A 20,572-nucleotide genomic window follows, 5' to 3' on the forward strand; every position below is an offset into this window, starting at 1 on the left:
TCTACAAATTGACGCCACCCCCCCCCCCCTTAAAAAAACCCTCATGTCGAGCTTGTTATGTGTTGACAATTTCCGTGTTAACCATTGCTTATGTTGACCTTTTGTCAATGTTAGCTTTGTCCATGGCATTTGGAGATGACCTAGACACTGTTGAGTTTTTGACTCTTGACCTTTTATGACCTAACACCAAATAGGAGATTGTGCTTCTTCAAAGATTTCCGGAATTGAATAGTGAATTAAATTTGATGCCTACATAATGGGCGGTATTCAATGAGGCTGATTCGCCATGTTTTTATGGCGATTTTGTGCTGTAAGGCGAATTTTTGACTAAAACGGTGAATCACCCTATTCAATGACCAGATGGCGAATACATTTCAAGGTTTTTTTCGCCATGATTCACCGAGTAGCAATCGCTATCTTTTTATGGTGAAGTGGAATGTGAACTTTTAAAATAAAGTGTTTTGTTTTTTAACTTTGGTGTAAAATAATCAGGAATTTTATTCTGAGGAGGGGCATGCTATTTTTATTCATGTGCTGTAAGCACATGAATATATATTTAATTTAATTTACACAGACCAGCCAGCAGGGGGCCGGAGCTGAGCCGCTCATTAGATATTCATATATTCACTGCACCTGATCATTACATATGCATGATCGGGTGTAGTGAATATACCCAGTCCCCTGCTGGCACCCCCGGGGGGCAGCCTGTGCTGCCTGGCACCCGGGGAGCCCACCTCCCCCCCACATACGTTCTGGGGCAGGCAGGGAGACTTCCATCTCCCTGCCTGCTGCCGCCCTCGGGGCTCCCTGCGGCATCGCCGCAGGAGTTAAAATTCGCCAGTCAGGGGCAGCGAGCCCCTGACTCGTTGAATACTGGAGCCGGCGAGGCTCCGGAACGCAGCGAGCAGTGGCGAATGTGCAGCGAATCCTAAACAGGATTCGCTGCACGTCGTCACTATTCTCATTGAATACTGCCCAATGTCTTGTGTGGATGAACTTATGAAAAGGCAGAGAAAAGACAGCTTTTCTCTGCGCCATATGGTTTAATGAGCCTTTCATAGGTTGTTTATATAATACTCTAAGGCCCCTATATAATATGCAGATGCTTATCTTGATGATATAGCCATGTATAGTCTGATGATAGTCTCACTTAACCAGAATACAAGCGGTTTTGGAATTCATTCAAGAGGGAAGATTGACTGGCAAGCACAAAAAGCTTTAAACGGCGTTGGCGGAAATCTCCACAAACATCGACTAGTTTCTCCAGCAAGGCTTCCTCTTCCACACTATCCTGAGGAAGTCTTGCTGGTGATACTAGTCGATGTTTGTGGAGATCCCACCAACACCGTTTGCGCAATACAGCACTGACAGGTAAGTCTGCCGGCAGACCCCCTGTACCCTGGAAACAGGTAAATACTTTTTCTAACAGCTAATTAAGCTGCACCTGATTTGCATTTGCATTGGACTCTTTTATGTTTGTCTTGTGACCCCCCAGTCCTTATGTATATGTATACCAGTATTAGCTGTTACATTTATATAACGTAATACTGTAGCATACTACAAGCATACTATCCTATATAATAATTTTGTATCTTATTATTATAAATACTATTTGCATTGCTTTTATTATTATTATTGTTCAAATTGCAGACTATAATAAATATCCATTTTTATTTTCACCAAACCACTGTGTACGTAATATTTTTCATATTGGAAGTATAGCGCAGGGTGTACATCCCTCTTCTTTCCCTATTGCTCACAACTTTGGGTATTTGTAGTGTACCCACACATCCAGCCGCTGACTAGTATTATTGGTCTGTGGCGCAGTCTTCTCTCCCCTCTCACCCAGAATCATTTTTTAAAGCTGTTCTGTTTTATCCTGTTTGGTGAAAGCTCTGACATTGTACCATGTACAGTTCTGGAATTCTGAGACACTAATGTACCAGCTTGACATTTATAATCCCTACCAAAAGTACTCAGTGCATTGCCTAATTGATTTAAGTAGAATTAATAGAGTGATTTTTATTTGTTGATTTCCAAAGTTAACTTGAAGCACTGTCTTGACAAGTGGGCTAACAGGCCAATATATATAGTTTTGAAAAGAAAAAAGTATAAGTTTAAGTATTAAGTTAACTACTGACAGTTGTTCCTAGGGGAAAACTTATTTTACTGAAAAATGTGTGTTATTTGTGCATTATCAGATTTATATATATGATATTTAGAAATGCATTTTTACAAGTTCCAAGAACTCAAACTTTTGAAGATGAATTTCATTGTCTGATATATTTCTTCAAGTATACTACAAACTCCTTTTAAAAAGTGTGAATTGGCTTATTTGGACAATTAAATTATTTCCTACAAATATTACATATTTGACACCAGAGAAAGAGGCTCACCAACAGTGTACAAGCAGAGGAATTAAGATTTGACTGTCTTGTAGCATTGCTATGGGTATGACCTGCAACATAGTACTGTACTGTACTTGGTAATTACAGAGACCAAAGATGTGCTGCATAATAGGATGTACCTTTCAATGTGAGTTCCAAAAGGAGTAAAGTTTAAATAGCTAATCACTACTGGACTAAAAGATCTCTGCAGCAACATATTTAGCCAATATTCTCTATTGAAACCTGTCACAAAGCTGACTTAAGCTGTGTACACACGGGGGCGATAGGGGCTTAAATCGCTGGAAATATGGTCGCTGGCGACCATATTGCCAGTGATGGGAGTGTGCCCCGGCGATGAATCGCCGGGTGCGTGCTCCCGTTTTCAGCCCCATTCTAATCGCTGGTCGCAGGAGCTTGCTCCTGCGACCAGCTGATTACCTCTGTGACTCCCCCGGCAGAGGTTCCTTTTCATCATCTCTGGTCACTGATGAAAAGGAGACACTGAGCAATATATTGCTCAGCAATATATTGCAAGCAATATATTGGTGAGCAATATATCTCCCCCGTGTGTACGCACCTTTAGTTTACATTTGTTTTCCGATTTCCAATGTTTCAAGGCTTATCTGTGTCCATGCTGCTGCTGCAGCTGCTCTGCATTTCCCCTTGATTAAGCTCCGGTGAGGCTTCCTGGCTCCCAAGGGAAGAGGATAGAGCGCTCCAGCATCTCCCAGCAAAGTTTGCTATTGGTCTTAAAAGGACTTAACTGACTTTGACTCCCTAGTCGACACAGACGTCAACTCTAAAGCTCACTCGTCATTCTCCTGAGAGTTTCCCAGAGACTGACTCCAAGGCTCCTGAGTACCTGCTACAGTGAATCTCATCCTGTTGCTGCTGCTGTTACTACCACCTTGCCTGGTTAATTCCACCTGCTATAGCTGCTGTTATATTGGGCCTTATTCAGGTTCATTCGTTCGCATGCACATACGTACGCAGTGCTACACTGCAAAACCGCTAGCACGCATCTTGCAGTGACGCCTATAACCTTGCCAACTCATACGTACGCACACATATCCCCAAAAAAGGTGTGGTCTACCACGGCGTGCAATCAGAAATGCTCGCACGCCCCACCACATTTCCACACGCACACGCACCACATTGTGCGTGCGAACATGTTTTCTGTGCTTAATGTTTTGCAGTATAGTAGTAGTAGTAGTACATTTATTTATAAGGCGCCACAAAGTGTCCGCAGCGCCGTACATAGCAAACAAAAAATAAAAACAAATTACAAGGTAACGTACAGGGTGTGTAGAAAGATACAGTATAAATAGGGGTATAGCTGGTAGAACTAAAATCAGCATCAGTTCAGAAGTAGGTGTCAAAATAGTCAAGGAGACCGAAGATGAAGTAGAGGAAGGGAAGAACAGGACAGGAGCACAGGTGAGGTAATGAGGTATAAAAGTATACACTTTTAAGCACGCCAGACACATGCACTCACCACATCAATCAATGATTTCACGCTCCTCAATTAAGTGGGAGGGATGTAGACTTGATTCAATCTGCAAACCTCATTACTCACGCAGACAACCCCTTAACCTCGTTGTTGTTTTCCATTAACGCATATTTCTACCTCAATAAAGTGTCTAATGTTCGATGTGTTGCTTTCTCATTACCTTTTTCGCGAATATGGTTGATTGTGTAGCGATGTCTATAATGAACACATGTTAGATACGCATATCACACACTACCAATATGGTGACACATGTCATTCGTCACAAATGTACAGACACACACTCATACACCTTTATGTTGTATCAGAATTCGCGTAAAAAGACGCACATATGCTATTTACATTTTCGCACTTCATTATCCAATACCGACTCGGCAATATTTGAGAAGGCTGGTTGATAGTTTGCCCACCATTGGCCAAAGTAGGGTCAGGAGTAGGCTGTGTGCTGGTCCCTGCCTGTGCTTGTGTTGGTGGTGGGTCAGCCTGCTTTTGCCTTTGCCACAGCTCCTCAGCTTGTCTGAGCCGTAGCATCAATACACGCGCATACTGTTATATACAGGACATCTCCATGTAATGCATATTGTATGTATTGAAGTGGTTATGTGTACGGTCTGCGTATTTTAATTTTCGCAAACATATTGTTCTGTGAAGATGGACTAATAAAGTTATTACATTACAATTTTTGTGACCAATCAGACACCAGGCAAACTTATATATGTGCCTGCAATTAATAACTGCGCCATTGCCAAGATGTCTTCTGGAAGGGCACCATCTTTTTCCCTGAGGGAGCTTGTGGCCCTGGTTCGGGTTATGGACCATCGGCTGGGTGGCAGGGGCCCTTGTGTGTCCAATGCAGAGAAGCGGCTGGCGTATAATGCAGCCCGCCGGCGAATCTTCTTTCGGACGGGCGTCAGGAGGACCTTAGGCCATGTTGAGCGCCGGTGGTCCGACCTCCGCCGAAGGCAGCCGGAGCTGCTATGTTCTATTCGCCGCTACATTAGCCGATGTGAGTATTTTGTCATTGCTTTAAAAATGCGAAATATTATAGTGTTTATCTAGCACTTTTGTAATTAATATTTCGGTGTGCATTAGTCTATGGGTATATTATGTCTATGCTATGTCGGCCTATATATGGGCTGCTAGGTTAATATATGGTTGTGTAGTGGTATATATGGGTAGTGTGTATATGTCCATATATGGATGTACATTAGTGTGCATTATTTAGATATAAATTATGTCCAATTAAAAAATGTCAACTTTCCCATATATATCAAGTTTCTATGTTGTAATCTATACTAAATTATTCTTTCCTTTTTCCTTTCATATTCTGCCACCATCCCTAACTCCTGAACCATCATGGCCATTTCAGCTCAGGCCAGGGCACGCATCAGGGCCCGTCAGGAGGAGGCTGCGAGGGAGGCCATGGAGCAGGCCAGAGCTGCACCAGCCATGTCACCAGCCGCAAGCCCATCCACCTCCCACTCCCACACTTCCTCCCCCTCCCCTTCCCCCTCCCAGTCTGAGTGGTCAGAGACCGTGCCATCCCCTGGACAGCACACCTTATCCCCATCCACCTCCACCAGCCACACCTCCTCCCCCTCCCCTTCCCCCTCCCAGTCTGAGTGGTCAGAGACCGTGCCACCCCCTGGACAGCACACCTTATCCCCATCCACCTCCACCAGCCACACCTCCTCCCCCTCCCCTTCCCCCTCCCAGTCTGAGTGGTCAGAGACCGTGCCACCCCCTGGACAGCACACCTTATCCCCATCCACCTCCACCAGCCACACCTCCTCCCCCTCCCCTTCCCCCTCCCAGTCTGAGTGGTCAGAGACCGTGCCACCCCCTGGACAGCACACCTTATCCCCATCCACCTCCACCAGCCACACCTCCTCCCCCTCCACCACCCCTCCCCCCTTCAACCCACCACTACCCCCTTTTGAACCACCCTATTACTCCCCACCACCCTCCCCAAACCCCTCCCAAACCCCACCACACCCCAACACCTTGGACATGCCACCCATCCCTCCAGCATCCCTCCTTTTGGCTACATCCCCCAGCTACAGGCCAACCACCACCAGAGAGCAGGATGACAATGGCACCCGTAAGTAAAGAATGTGCATAATGGTGACACCCCAAATGCCACACATTACCAAACACAACATACACATATGTGATGGCCACATCATTCTTTGTCCCACATATACACTGCAGTCCTAGGCTAACCTGTGGGGTCTTGTCCTCCAGGTTTAAACAGCACTGTCGGATTTGAATTGTGGTGTGTGGCCATGCCTCACCATGGCAGAAATTACAAGTTACAAACTTTGAAATCATCTTTTCCTTTATTTTAGAACAGTGTCTCCTATAGCAAACCATAATCTGTGGCAGTTTACAAAGGAGACAGTGATACAACAAACATGGTACTTACACACAGTTAAAAGGCTGGAGGGCCCTGCTCAGAAGCTTACAATCTATAGGGGCAGGTCATAACATATCCTACAGTAGTGGTGTTGGAGACTTGTGGGCAAAGCTGTTATATAAGTGTAGTTCCCAGCATGATGAACCACATACATTTTCACAGTGTTCTTTTAATAGTGTGTTAGGCAATGCTGAGGCATGCATGACTCAAACAGCTGTAGGCCCATGTACAATGTATTTGTGCAATTGGTGTGGTCTTCACAGTTAAATTGCAACTTCTTAGTTTAGCCAAATATACAGCAGAACTGCATTTATTACAGTACATTTACACAATAATATTTTTCATTCTAGCCAGAAACTGAAGAGAAGCAGCCAGATGCAGAACTTCTTGTGGCCTTCATACACCTCACCCTCCTCTACCTGGCCACACTTGTTGGTCAACTGCAGGCTCTTCTGCATCGTTCTTAAATGTTTGTTTGGCTTGTTATTAAAAAATTAGGCTAATGTTATAAGTTGTGTGTGTTATTTTTACAACATATGCCAATCACCTTTTCACAACCACATCAGTGTAATGGTGCTTAGTCCCCCATAACCATTGTGACCAATGTATGTGATATCATAAATGTTTATTTTGCTGTCAAAAATTATGTGACAAGGTGTAATTGCTCCATAAAAGGCCGAGCAGCTCCATTAGTGTGCAGTCGCCATCATACATGTGTACACACACCAAGCAGCATCCTGTAGGTGACCATTGACCTCGCACCACAACACCTTCATGAGTTCATCTACAAGGATAGGAAAAGGCAAATCATTTAGAAATACATACTAGAAACCAATCATCACATGCAAAGTAATGCTAAGCATCACATATATATTGGTGCAAGTAAATACGCACAAGTTGTGATAATGTATTTCAATCTATGTTATATGGTGACACATCAATCTGCCAATGGAAGATGGTTAGTAGTTGACAATATGTTGTAAATGAATGACACTACACCTACCTGAAAAAGCGGCCCACCACAGAGTCTCGGAGGGTGTGTCCTCGAACATTTTCAGGGTGTCTGTAGCGGCAGGGGGCAGTGTCGTGTGCCTCAGGTGGATGGACTTCCTCCTCGGGGAAGGGTACAGACCTCGTTACAGCTATGTTGTGTAACAAACAACACAACCCCACAATCTTTGCCACCATGGCTGGCGCATACTGGAGGTCACCACCAGTGCGATGGAGCACACGAAATCGCCCCTTCAAGAGGCCAATGGTGCGCTCCACGACTTGCCTGGTGCCGACATGGGCCGCATTGTATGTCTCCTGTGGGCCTGGTGTTGGTGAGCTGTAAGGAGTTAGCAGCCAGGGTGTGCATGGGTAACCAGAGTCACCCAAAATCCACGCATCACGTCCTTCCAACTCTTTCAATCTTTGCCATATCCTGGTTTGCCTAATGACATAGGAGTCATGGGCACTTCCAGGAAAGTTGGAGTTAAAGGCATGGATGGGCCACACACCACCATCACGTTGAGGGAATGGAACATCTTACGATTACGGAAGATGTGCTCAGTACGTGATGGTGGCACAAATGGTACATGTGTCCCATCCACAACACCTATCACATTAGGGAAATCCGCAATGTGTTGAAATTGCAGCTTGACCCTATCCAGGCAATCCCGGTCTAATGGCATGGCCATGAAGTGCCCCTTGCGTCGAAACATGGCCAACATGATACGCCTCAGGATCCTACTGAAAGTAGGTTGGGAAACTCCTGCAAGCACTGCCACCACTTGCTGGAATGACCCTGAGGCACAAAAATGCAACACCGCCAACCACTGTGTGAGAGGCGGAATTGCTGTTGGGAGCCGGTGACTGCTTTCAAGATCACTCTCTATTAATGAGAGAGTGTCTAGGATCACATGCGGTGTTAACCGGTACCTTGTTTGTACCTCATCATCCGGCATCCCAAAGAGGGTTACAGGTGTGCGGAAGATTTGGGCACGCCCCAGCCTCCTTCCTCGAACAGGTGGAGGCACACGTTCTGCCTGTTGCTGCACACCCACCTCAATGGCCACCATTTGCATCTGGAAGAAAAAAGGTATTGTTGACTACATGACCAAAACACACACAGACACACAGACTCACCCCACCAACAACACATCAAATACATACGGGCAGAGGATACCTGTAGAGATCCATACTCAATCCTAGTCCAACAAAAAAGGGCATGTATTGTAAGATGACCATTACCACACAAGCATCACATAACATTACCATCTCCTTAAGTAACAATCCACCCTAGTTAGGTATGATTGCATGACGTACCCCCTAGACATTTTGTATGATAATGACAGAGCACTGTACTATGAGGTGTGGCTACACACCCAAAACATACTCCCACACCAAAAAAAAAACAGCTGCAACTGTAAACACCACACACCAATGTCCGGTGATCTGTGATTTACCTTAATATACTACTGAGGAAACCAAGAATTGGGCACAGTACTTGACCACTAATCCAATCCTAAAGCAAAAATAGACAATACAAATAGCATTACAATGTGCCCCATTAACAATGACACCACTATAAACCATCAGTGCAGAGATGCATAGTAACATTACAGATGGAATGTTCAGTATGCATGGCACACCTTTAAGGCAAAATGTGTCATGCAATAGATAGATTGACAACATAACACATCGCAATATTTGGTACTCTATAAAAATAGCAACAATACTTACACAGTGTGCTCCTGAAACATACGCGAATACCGTTGAACTATACATCAGGCGCAAGCAAACGCAACAATCGCCATATTTATAGGCACACACCATGATTGCGGATAACCACACAAATGATGCGCTAGCAAACACGCACTAAACACTGGCATGGATTGAGAATGACACATTCCAATTTCATGAATCCACAGTGCACATTAGAACATAAAAAAATACGAGTGCCATGCGCTTAAGAACTTACACATGTGAGGACGCCCCAAAAGATAGTGGTGGATAAGTTAGACATGTGGGAACGCACCCAAATAAAGTGATGGACGTTAGCAAACCTAAAGAGCCATGTTGCCAGGTTTTCACTGCTGACGCACGCGTGCTCGCACGTTTGTGAAAATTAGCTGGCGTCCGAAAAAAAACAATTAGCACACGAGCCAGCCTACAAATGGACACATGAGTGCATAGCACTTTTGGCAGCTCAATGAGTTCTGATTCAGAGGGAGACGTTACCTCAGACCACGAGGCTATCATTGAAAGACTCACTGAAGCCCTCATGGAGAGGAGAAGAGGAGAAGAAGGGGAAGGCTCATCCTCATCCTCACAGCTAGCCATTCCAACACACTCTGCACATCAGTCCGTGGGTGATGCAGTGGCAGGTCAAAGTGCTGGGGGTCCTACAGATGTGGCTAACCGAAGCCGCAACACCCCTTTCACTAAAATTGAATTGGGCATTTTAGTGCCTAAAGCCAGAGACCTCATCGAATTTGGGCCCAAAAAAATGAGCACCAATGCCAAGGATAAGGTGTGGCAAAAAATCACCGACGACATCAATGCCATCTCTCCTCAGGCCCGTGATTGGCAACATGTGAAGCGCAGGCAAGTGTGATATGGTGTGTGTGTGTGTGTGTCTGTGTGTGTGTGTCTGTGTGTGTGTGTGTGTGTGTGTGTGTTGTTAAGTGTGTATGGGTGTTTTTTTAAACAATAACAAATGTAGAAGGCATGGCTATGTGGATGTATGTGCAGCTGAAAAGAGAGGTAGTATCGCCACATGTGGAATGTCTGCAAAATAGTGGTAATGCTTACACTTTCAGGGGTGAAGATGACAAGGTGTTTGTTATGTGTAATGGCATGTAGTGCATGTGTAAATAAAGTAAATGTGTCAGTGTTACAATGCTAATGTAGTGTAATGCTTGGAAGAAGGTATGACATTTATATGGGCAGAAATTGAACCATGTGCATCATAACCCGGTGGACATATATAGACATGTTAAATGCAGACATATATGTATCATTTTTGATTATTATTTTGCAAACATTTATGCAGGTGGCAAGATTTCAAATCACGCCTTAAAAGGAAACTGTCCAACAGATGGACAGCAAGCCAAAAAACAGGTGGTGGAAATCTCCCTGACCACCTCCAGCTTACGTCACTGGAGGAACTGGCCCAGGACTGTATTTCCCAGGAGGAGATTAAAGGTGTCTCCAGCATGGACAGTGAATTGGGGCCAGATGAGTTTGGCGCAGATACTGCCGGTAAATGTGAAATTGAAGTGGCACACTATAGATTGACAGGTGTATGTGCAACATCTGATATTTTCTTGTCTGTTGTTTCTTCACAGATGACAACACTGGGGCTGACGCTTCTGCTCCTCCACCACCACCACCACCACCATCAACAACTGAAAGCAATGGTGGTCAAGCAAAAACAGCAGCTGAGAACATTTCCCTTGCACATGTACTGCAGGACATACGTGAGCAGGGACGCACCACTATGGAATGCCAGGATCAAATGCTGCAGGTGGTTGTGAAAATGGCACACAGTCTCGAGGGCCTCCACCATGAAGCCAGACGCTTCAATGACCATATGGCCACTGAAGTATCCTCCACTCGGCCCACACCAGCAGCTTCGACCTCACAGGGTGAAGGTCAGAATGCACCCCCACTTTTGCGTACACGCAGGTGTGGTAGACCCACCAAAGGGGGAGTCCAGAAGCGACCGCGAAAATAAAATATTGTTTTTTGTTATTAGTATTTTATAATTTTTTTTTTCCCATTTTTTTATGTTTCCCTTTTTGTGGGTACAAATTGCGTTCCTTTTAATTTTTGTTTAATGCTGTAGTATATGCAAATAAAAATATACTCACATTGAGCATGCGTTGTCTTGTGATTTTACGCAGATATATTAGATATATGTTGTATATGTGAGTTGACACATGTCGACTCATGTTGACAGTGGTAACATGCTACACATGGCAGAGTGAAAATGTACATAAAGGTGTGTTAGATAAGGGCAATTAATACATGTGTTAAGTGCATTTGCATTTGTGCCTTACAATTCACCCAAACATCATAATTTTAATGTGTCTGTTAGCTCATGTTTGGTTTGGTGATGCAACCTGAAGTGGAGCTGAGTTAACTAATTGGAACAAACAACCAATAATTGCGCACAATGGGGGTCAGGTGCTAATAACTTCCACATTTCGCAACTGTGTTTTAAGCGTACGAATGAGCACTTCACAAGAAGTATGCTATGCGAAACTGAAAACCTGCTTTAAGCTTACGAAAGTTTGTGAGCTTGTGTGAGAACAATCCGTGTTGCAGTAATGCGAAACCAAACCCACCACTACAAGTGAACGCCCAGGTGTACGCCCATGTGTACGCCCAGTTTTGCTCATTATACTGGACGCGCCCATACAAACGCCTACATCACGCCTACTGGGTAATCTTTCGCTCGGACGGCAGAAACCGCTTGGAAGGTTGCTTGCGAATAGGAATGTAGCAGTTTGCACATGCGCTGTGCGTACACTGCACATGCGCAATGACAGTATTTGGTTGATGCGTGCGTTTGTGCATGCGAACGTGTCAACGTGAATAAGGGCCATTGTCTCCAGCATCCAGCTTACAGTCAGCTTCCTGAGTGCAGCACAGGACCATCGACGCTGCTGTCATTGACTCCCAGGTCGGCACTGCCGTCATTGACTCCCAGGTCGGCGCTGCCGTCATCGACTCCCAGGTTGGATCTGCAGTCATCGACTCCCAGGTCGGCGCTGCAACCATCCCCAACTCTCAGTTCCCTGACTGACAGTGCCCTCCTGGCTCCTAGGCCAGACGGACTGCCCGTGTCGGCTCCCAGGCTGTCAACTGCCAATGTCAGCTCCCCGGCCGTCAACTGCCCGTGTCGGCTCCCAGGCTGTCAACTGCCTGTGTCGACTCCCAGGCCATAAACTGCCCGTGTCCACTCCCAGGCCATCAACTGCCCATGTCGGCTCCCAGGCCGTCAACTGCCCGTGTCTGCTCCCAGGCCGTCAACTGCCCATGTCGGCTCCCAGGACGTCAACTGCTTTTGTTGGCTCCTAGGCCGTCAACATTCTTCTGGCTTGATTGCCGTCTACAGTCCATATCAACTCCCAGGTCATCAACACCCCCTCCGGATTCCAGGCCATCTACAGTCCATGTCAACTCCCAGGTCGGCAACACCCCTCCGGCTTCCAGGCCATCTACAGTCCATGTCGACTCCCAGATCATTAACACTCCTCCGATTCCCAGGCTGTCAACACTCCATGTTGGCTTGCAGTCTGACGACTACTCATTGGCTCCCAAGCCACTGTCATCTCTCCGGCCTCCCAGGCCAATGCAAGTTTCAAGTTACAAGTTACAATTTCCTCAGTTCCAAGCTCACTGCCACTAGTCAACGTCTATCTCCTGTGACTGGCCAGTTAGCTGTGGGGAATTTGGGTCAGAGGGTTGCGACCTTGCAAATGAATGCAGCAGAGTCCAAACCTCCTTGCGGGGCTCCCTGGTGAAAACTGTTGGTGGTGTTAGACTCCATGGTTCTGACCAGAGTATCGTCAACTCCCCCACCTAGCTGTGCCTACAGTGCCAGTGATCCTCATATGTACTGTCCTTGCCTGTAACCCCCAGTTTTCCAATTCCCAGCATCCACGACTGGCCCACTGCCGCAGCCGGGAACACCAGAGACCCAAGTCCTGACAAAACCTTTTAAATATTTAATTGTCTTTTAAAATTACACTATCATAGACACATAGAATGTGATGGCAGATTGGACCATCTAGTCTGCCCCTCTTTAAACCATATTGTTACCTCAAACCCTATTTACTTCTTACAGTATTTCTTTGTAATGAGAACCTTATGTCTATTCCAAGCATATTTAAATTGTTCTACTGTATTAGCCTCTACCACCACTGATGGGAGGCTATTCCACTTATTCACTACCCTTTTTGTGAAGAAATCATTTTCCTTCAAATTTCTCCTGAACCAATCTTAATCCAGTTTCAGTGCATGTCCTCATGTTCTAATACTAAAAATGTTATATTATTAGAAATGTAGGGTAGAATCCCGTAAAAAGGGTTCCTTTTGTTTGGAAAGTAAATGTGAAAATAAAAAATCATAATTTTTTTATCATATATTCATTAGAGATTAGCAAAGCCAAACACAGGGCCAAATGAAGGGCCTCATGGGCCTGAAACTGAAAATGTTTAAGGTCCTATTATGAGAAGTGGAGGAGGTGAGGACAATGCCATGTTGGCATGAAGAACCCATACACTATAAACCACATTGTCAAATATATAAAATATATGTGAAAAATAGAAATTACATTTTAATACTTAATAATTATTTATGGCTAACCATGTGGCCAGCTGGTGATCATCATGCTGTCATGATGAAGGGCCTATTTTTATGTAGATGCCTGGAGCTGCAGCTCCATTACCCCATTGGTAATCTGGCCATACTGTAAATATCTAATGTGGCAGCAGAAACAAGCTGTGTCACAGAAGAGTGATGTCCCAGTAAGGCAATGATTAAATTCCCCTTTTTTATCACCTCTCTGCAGAAAACCATTCTACATTATTAGTAAATAACAGAATCAACAGAATTTATAATACAATGTATACAGACAATAGAACTGACCTGAGGACAATGTTGATTTATTCAGCTATTGTGAATTGAGATGGGAATTCCTCTCTGACCACATCAGGCAAAATCCTCAGCCAAATTTGGATTGACCTGAATGTTCAATGGAATGGTTTACAAAACGTTGCTAATTTAAAATCTTTGGAGAAATATATATATATATATTTTGAACCTTCAGCTAACTTTATACTTCATCAAGAAGGAATGCATCAACAGATAAAAGTTATGTACAGTACAGTATGTCGTCAATAAAGCAATTGGTACTGTGTACTAAAGATGCTTTATACACTGATCATATTATTGTCAACCTTTGATTTATGACTAAATATAGACAGATGGATTTCAGAGCTGGCAGTAAATTAGTGGTTTAACTGCTTTGTATTCAAAGCAAATTTATAGACTACATTGCAGAATGAGAATCATACAGTACATCTGTAATTATTTTACTCCTTTTAAGAAAGATATCAAACATAACGTAACTTTTAGCAGGCGCTAAATACATTTTCTCTAGAAAGACCTAACCTCTAGGGCTGATGCAGTGATATAAAAGTGTTTTTTTTTTTTTTTTAGTGCACATGCTCAAAAATATTATGTTTCCTTGCCTGTATAGAGCTTATATTTATTTGGATGCTTTTTGCACTTACTGCAGTTTTGATTTTGATTGTATATAGTGTGGCGAGCACAGCGAGTCACCGAGCCCGAAGCGTGGCAAACCCCGCGAGGCTCAGTCTTAGGTCCTCTGATTTTCTCAATCTATACTTCCTCTCTTGGCAAATTAATCAGCTCTTTCAGATTTGAGTATCACTTACATGCGGATGATACTCATCAACCCCAGAGTTGTCACCAGTGGTTTTGGGCCGAGTCTCTGAATGTCTATCTGCCATCTCACCTTGGATGTCTTCTCGCCAACTCAAACTTAATATTTCCAAAACGGAATTACTTATATTCCCGCCAACTAAGAACAATTACCATCCTGACATCTCTGTCGCTGTTGACAACTCGACAATCCACCCTACCCCACAAGCTCATTGCTTAGGGGTCATCGTCTACTCTGAACTGTCCTTTCTTCGCCACATTCAATCTGTCTCCAAATCATGTTACATGCATCTAAAAAAACATATCCAAAATACGACCCTATCTCACACAAGACACAACCTAATCTCTTATCCATGCACTCATTGTATCCCGTATTGATTATTGCAATAGTCTCCTAACTGGTCTTCCCAAGAACAGACTCTCTGCAATCTATTTTAAATGCTGCTGCTAGACTGATCTTCCTTGCAAGACGCTCATCGTCTGCTGATCCACTCTGCCAGTCCCTTCATTGGTTGCCTGTATCTTACCGTATTCAATAAAAAACACTTCTACTCGCATATAAAGCTATTAACCATACTGCACCAGCTTATATCTCTTGATTTATCACAAAATATTTCCCATCTCGACCACTCCGCTCTGCACATGATCTGAGTCTCTCTTCTGCACGGATCACTAGCTCCCATTCATTATTACAGGACTTTCATCTGGCTGCTCCCATCCTATGGAATGCCCTTCCACGCACAATAAGACTCTCCACTAGCCTCCAAACTTTCAAGTGTTCCCTGAAAACTCACCTCTTCAGGCAAGCCTATCATTTTAAGTTCTACATGAATAACCCTCTGAGGCACCTATGTATTATATAGCTTCCCTTCTGGACTTATAACTTGGTGGGACTGCTATGCTATTACTTATGCCTGTCGTTGTGTTTCCCTTCTATATCCCTATAGATTGTACGCTTGCAGCAGGGCCCTCTAACCTCCAAGTCTGTCCGTCATTACCCAGTTTGTTTTATCACTGTCTACTATTATAAAGCGTAACGGAATCTGCTGCGCTATATAAGAAACTGTAAATAAATAAATAAATAATTGAACTAGGTGAGTTAAGTAACGTGACGTCAGCTATATCTTAAGGGAGAACAGATAGGCCCCTTTTCTCTCGGTACTCGGTCCATTTAAACCACTTCAGGTGGATGGAGGTGGCAGAGGAGGAGTATTTACAATTAGCAGTTTCATACAGGAAATGCTTGAGTACCTTATCAATAATGGGACGAAGGCATGAAGTTGTCTCCGACTTTCACATTTGACCAATAGCAGCTTTGGTGGCAATTAGAATATGGCCCAAAATATATCTATCACCACCATGGATACTCGTAGCATGATGGAATATCGCAATTAAGGGATCAGCAGGGATCTGAACCCCCAACACCTCCCTAATAAGAGAGAATATCTCAGACCAAAATATATGATAGTGCCGATGCCGCCACATTTCCTCCAGCAAAACTGGGAAACAGAGGGACAAATGCTATGCAGCCATCAGGGTGTGAAATACGCCCTCTGAGATAATATATGGAACATTTCCGAGAGGGTTAGGCATTTGGACATTTTCAAACAGAAAGAGATATAGAGTCCCATTTATCTTCTGATAATGACACGGACATATCATTTTCCCACCTAACGTCTAACGTGGGCTGGTAGTTTCTCCTTTATTTGAATTGATAAAGTCTTACTGGTACCATTTAGAAATCCCACCTCTATGACACTGAGAAGAGAACTAGGAGTACAGTATAATATTCTCTGAAATGCAGGAGAGGTTGTAGTGTTTTTTAAATATCCAAGTAGCCAGTGGCATATTTGGAGGAATTTGTAGAACTCCTGCTTAGGAATATAATATTTAGACTGCAAATCTGCAAAGGACGCTAAACTACCTGAAGATAAAAGATCCTTCAAGTGAGCCAGACCTCGGGAATCCCAGGAGTCCAATCTCAAATTTGGCTATGAAAGAGAGAGACAAATCAGGGCCAGGGAGCAGTATATCTGGATCATCTAAAATCAGTTTATGCCATATAGTCAATGTGGCCCTAATAGCAGCTCCTGGGCCCAACCACACAGGTATTGCCTGACGAGGAAGCCAGAGCAAGTCAGTGAGGTGGAAATCACCAATAAAGGAGCATTCTATGCAGACTCAGGGTTTAGGGGAATGGGGAACAAACCAGTCCCTGGCCTGACTAATCAAATATGCAGAATGGTACTTCTTGATGTCGGGGTAAGCCACCCCCCCCCCCCCACAACTTTTAGGTAAAATGAGGATTTGTCTGGCAAAACGGGGCCTAACCCTTTCCAGATATATTGGGAAAGTAATTTGTTAAAGCTAGCACTGAGAGGTTTAGGCGGGAATCTGGGTATAGCTCGGAAGAGATACTTTACATGAGTTTTGGCAGCAGTATCATTTTGAAGCTTCAATGTGGCCCAACCAAGAAATTTGGTGCAGTAACCAGTCATCTATTAGTTTCCCAAAAGAACTCAATAACGGTTTGAAGTTACAGTCGAATACATTGCAATCCCTAGCTACATGAACCCCCAAGTACTTAATAGATTTAAACTGCCAAGCATATCTGTATTGGTCCTTAAGAAGCTGGATGTCTTCCCTGGGGATGTTAAAGGGGAGGGCCTCTGTTTTAGATGTATTTAGTTTATAGTAGGAAATATTTGGGAATTCATCTAGCAAAGTATGCAGTATCGGGAGTGACGTGACGGGACTCAGTAAGGTTAAACCGATGTCATCCGCAAAGAGACAGATTATGTGTGATGAGTCACCTATATTAGGACCCCTCATGTTCTCCGTGGTTCTAATCCTCTCGGCCAGAGGCTCAATAGCCAATGCGAATAAAGGGGGATAAAGGACACCCTGTCGGGTGCCATTGGTGATCTCAAACCCCGAGGAGAGACAACCTTCAAAAAGATCCTCACTGAAGGAACTGAGTACAGGGCAAAAATTGAGTATAAAAAACGGCCGGTAAAGCCAAAGCGGAACAGCACCATCTTTATATATCCCCAATGTAGTCTGTCAAATGCCTTTTTGGCATCCACTGACAGGATCAATAGCGGTTCTTTCCTATAGTCACAGTATTCCAGTATATTAAAGACTCTGCGGGTGTTGTCTGGTGCCTGCCTACCTGGGACAAAGCCAGCTATAAGGTAGGGGAGGAGCAGTGAAAGGCGGTTAGCTATCAGCTTGGCGAAAAAGTTTAACATCAGTGTTTAATAGGGCAATTGGGCAAAAGTTTTGAACTTCGTAGGGGGTTTACCTGGTTTCGGGAGTGCAACAATCTGGGCTTCCAACATTTCCTTTGGGAAACACCCTGACACCGAGGCCTCATTAAAAACGTTCAGCAGGATAGGTGTGAGTTCTTTTTTATAACATTTATAAAAAATAGTGGGGTAACCCATATGGACCCGGGGCTTTATTGAGCAGTAAATCGTCGATAGCAGCTTCTATTTAAATAAGACCCCAAGGGGAGCATAGGGTCTGAATGTTCTCAGGGTCCAGTCTAGGTAAAGAGATGCTGTACAAGAAGTTTTGGATGTCTGAATCCAGGGGTTGAGCCGTATTAATATCAGAATTGCGATTGTATAACTGAGAATAGTACTCCGCAAAGGAGTTCACTATATCACATGGGTCAGACACCTTGGCTCCCCTAGAATTATATATGAAATGGAGTCGTGCTTTGGCATGCGCCTCCTCAACTTCCTAGCCAGCAGGCGGCCCACCTTGTTCCCAAAAACATAAAATCTCTGGTTAAGACGAGACAAGTTACGTTGTACTTCTTGTAAGGAGCAAGAGTTAACCTTCTCTCTTGCTTGTATGAGGAGTTGCATTCTTTCTTATGAGCAGCTTCTAACCTAGATGCCTCCTGTTCAGCTAGGGAAAAAGCATGAAGGTGATTTTTTTTAATTCTAGCTGCTGTTTGGATAGCCGATCCCCGCACCACAGCCTTAAGGGAACACTAATGATTAAAGACCGTCATCTCCTAAGGGCGATTGGATTCTATATATAATGACAGGGAGGAGGGAATGGCCTCACAAGCCCACGCCTCCTCTAGCATCCCCTTGGGCGGGCAGGAGGGCTAGGGGGAGGAGGGTGCTGCCGATATGTCCCGCTCCCGGCCACACAGGCGCATACTAGTAACTATAGCCTCGCAGACTGACGCCCACAGTCCCTCAGCACCTCACAGCAGGGGCTATAGCTACGCCACTGACTGTGGGTGCTTTGATGGCGAAATAATTGGAATTCTATTACTCTCATATGCAAAGTGGACCTTTCAGGGTTTGCAACATCTGTTGTACAGTAGTACTCAAGGAGAATATGTAAACTGTCATTTGTATATTTGCATGCTTGAAAATATGTAAAACCCCTGCATGAACCCCTGCATCGGGCCTATAATCTAACTATGCATATTACATTTTGAATAGTATGCAAATATATTACTCTACATACACTGAACTATAGCATATGTTATCTAATTACATTTTTACTACCTGGAAGTAATACGGTATGACATTTATATTCCTCTGAATAATCACATGTACTGTACAATATACCGTAGCTCATAATTGTGTCAGAACAATGCAAGAAAAAAACTGTACCAGTACAAAACTTCAGCAACAGTGACTTTGAAATGAATACTTCACATGTGTAGCTACTTAGAAAAGCAAATATAATAATACAATAAATAGTATCCATAAGCAGAATAGATTGAAAAGTTCTGAAATAACAATATGTTTCTTCCTTTGGGGCAATTGTAACTTAGGAGGCTCAGTTTAATATCTTGTTAATGCTGATTCAGCTGAATAAAACCGTTTTAATAAGTTACAGAACACACACACACACACGGCCTGATTTAGATTGACTGAAATACCACCTGTCGTGTGAGCGAATGCCTGCCCCCTTCCCAAATGTTCGCCTTGGCATGTGAATGGCTGACACATCCATTCACATGCGGGCATACAGGCGAAAAATCACGATGGTCACCGACCATCAAACTATTTTTTGCCCGCTCGCAGATAACAGTCAGTCTGAACTGGCCTGTGCACACCCAGGAAACTCGCCAGCCCACTGTCTGCCTTTTCCCACCCGCCCCTCTGTGCGAACGCCTCGGCAACTGTGAAAGTCGCCAATGGCATTCATAAAGCGGACCTTTGTGAATGCCTTATATTTGCATATACATATGCGCAGAGCGGCACCATCGGTCCCCAGCCAAATTCGGCTCTTTATGAGCCAACCTGAATCAGGCCCACAATTTGTTCAGATCATGTTGTTATTTGTATTACACAGCTAGTTAATGAGCAGCTGTACACATTCTCCTCAGTCACAGAACCAGTTGGGCCAGATGTATCAAGCTTCATAAGTGATCAAATGGAGAGTAATAAACAGCCAGCCAATCAGCTCCTACCTGTTATTTTTCAAACCCAGCCTGTATCATGACAAGTAGGAGCTGATTGGCTGGCTGTTTATCACTCTCCATTTTATCACTTTTTGAAGCTTGATACATCTGACCCACTAGTGATCCTAATATGGGGTAAGACAGCATCTTGCTCACACAGAAGTATGCTATCATATGCAGAAATACTGAGCACACTGTTGTATATTCTCAAACTTGTAAAGGTAATAGGGAAATGTACAAAAGCACTAACAAAATAAGTCAAGGCAACCTAAACACATAACCTGGTTAACTAGGTAATGAAATGTATTATTTTATGTACAACATTTAAGCTTTTCTAAACAATAAGTGTTACATACTGA

The sequence above is a fragment of the Crinia signifera genome, chromosome 4 (genome assembly GCF_055691185.1).
Source record: "Crinia signifera chromosome 4, ASM5569118v1, whole genome shotgun sequence".
Classification (NCBI taxonomy): domain Eukaryota; kingdom Metazoa; phylum Chordata; class Amphibia; order Anura; family Myobatrachidae; genus Crinia; species Crinia signifera.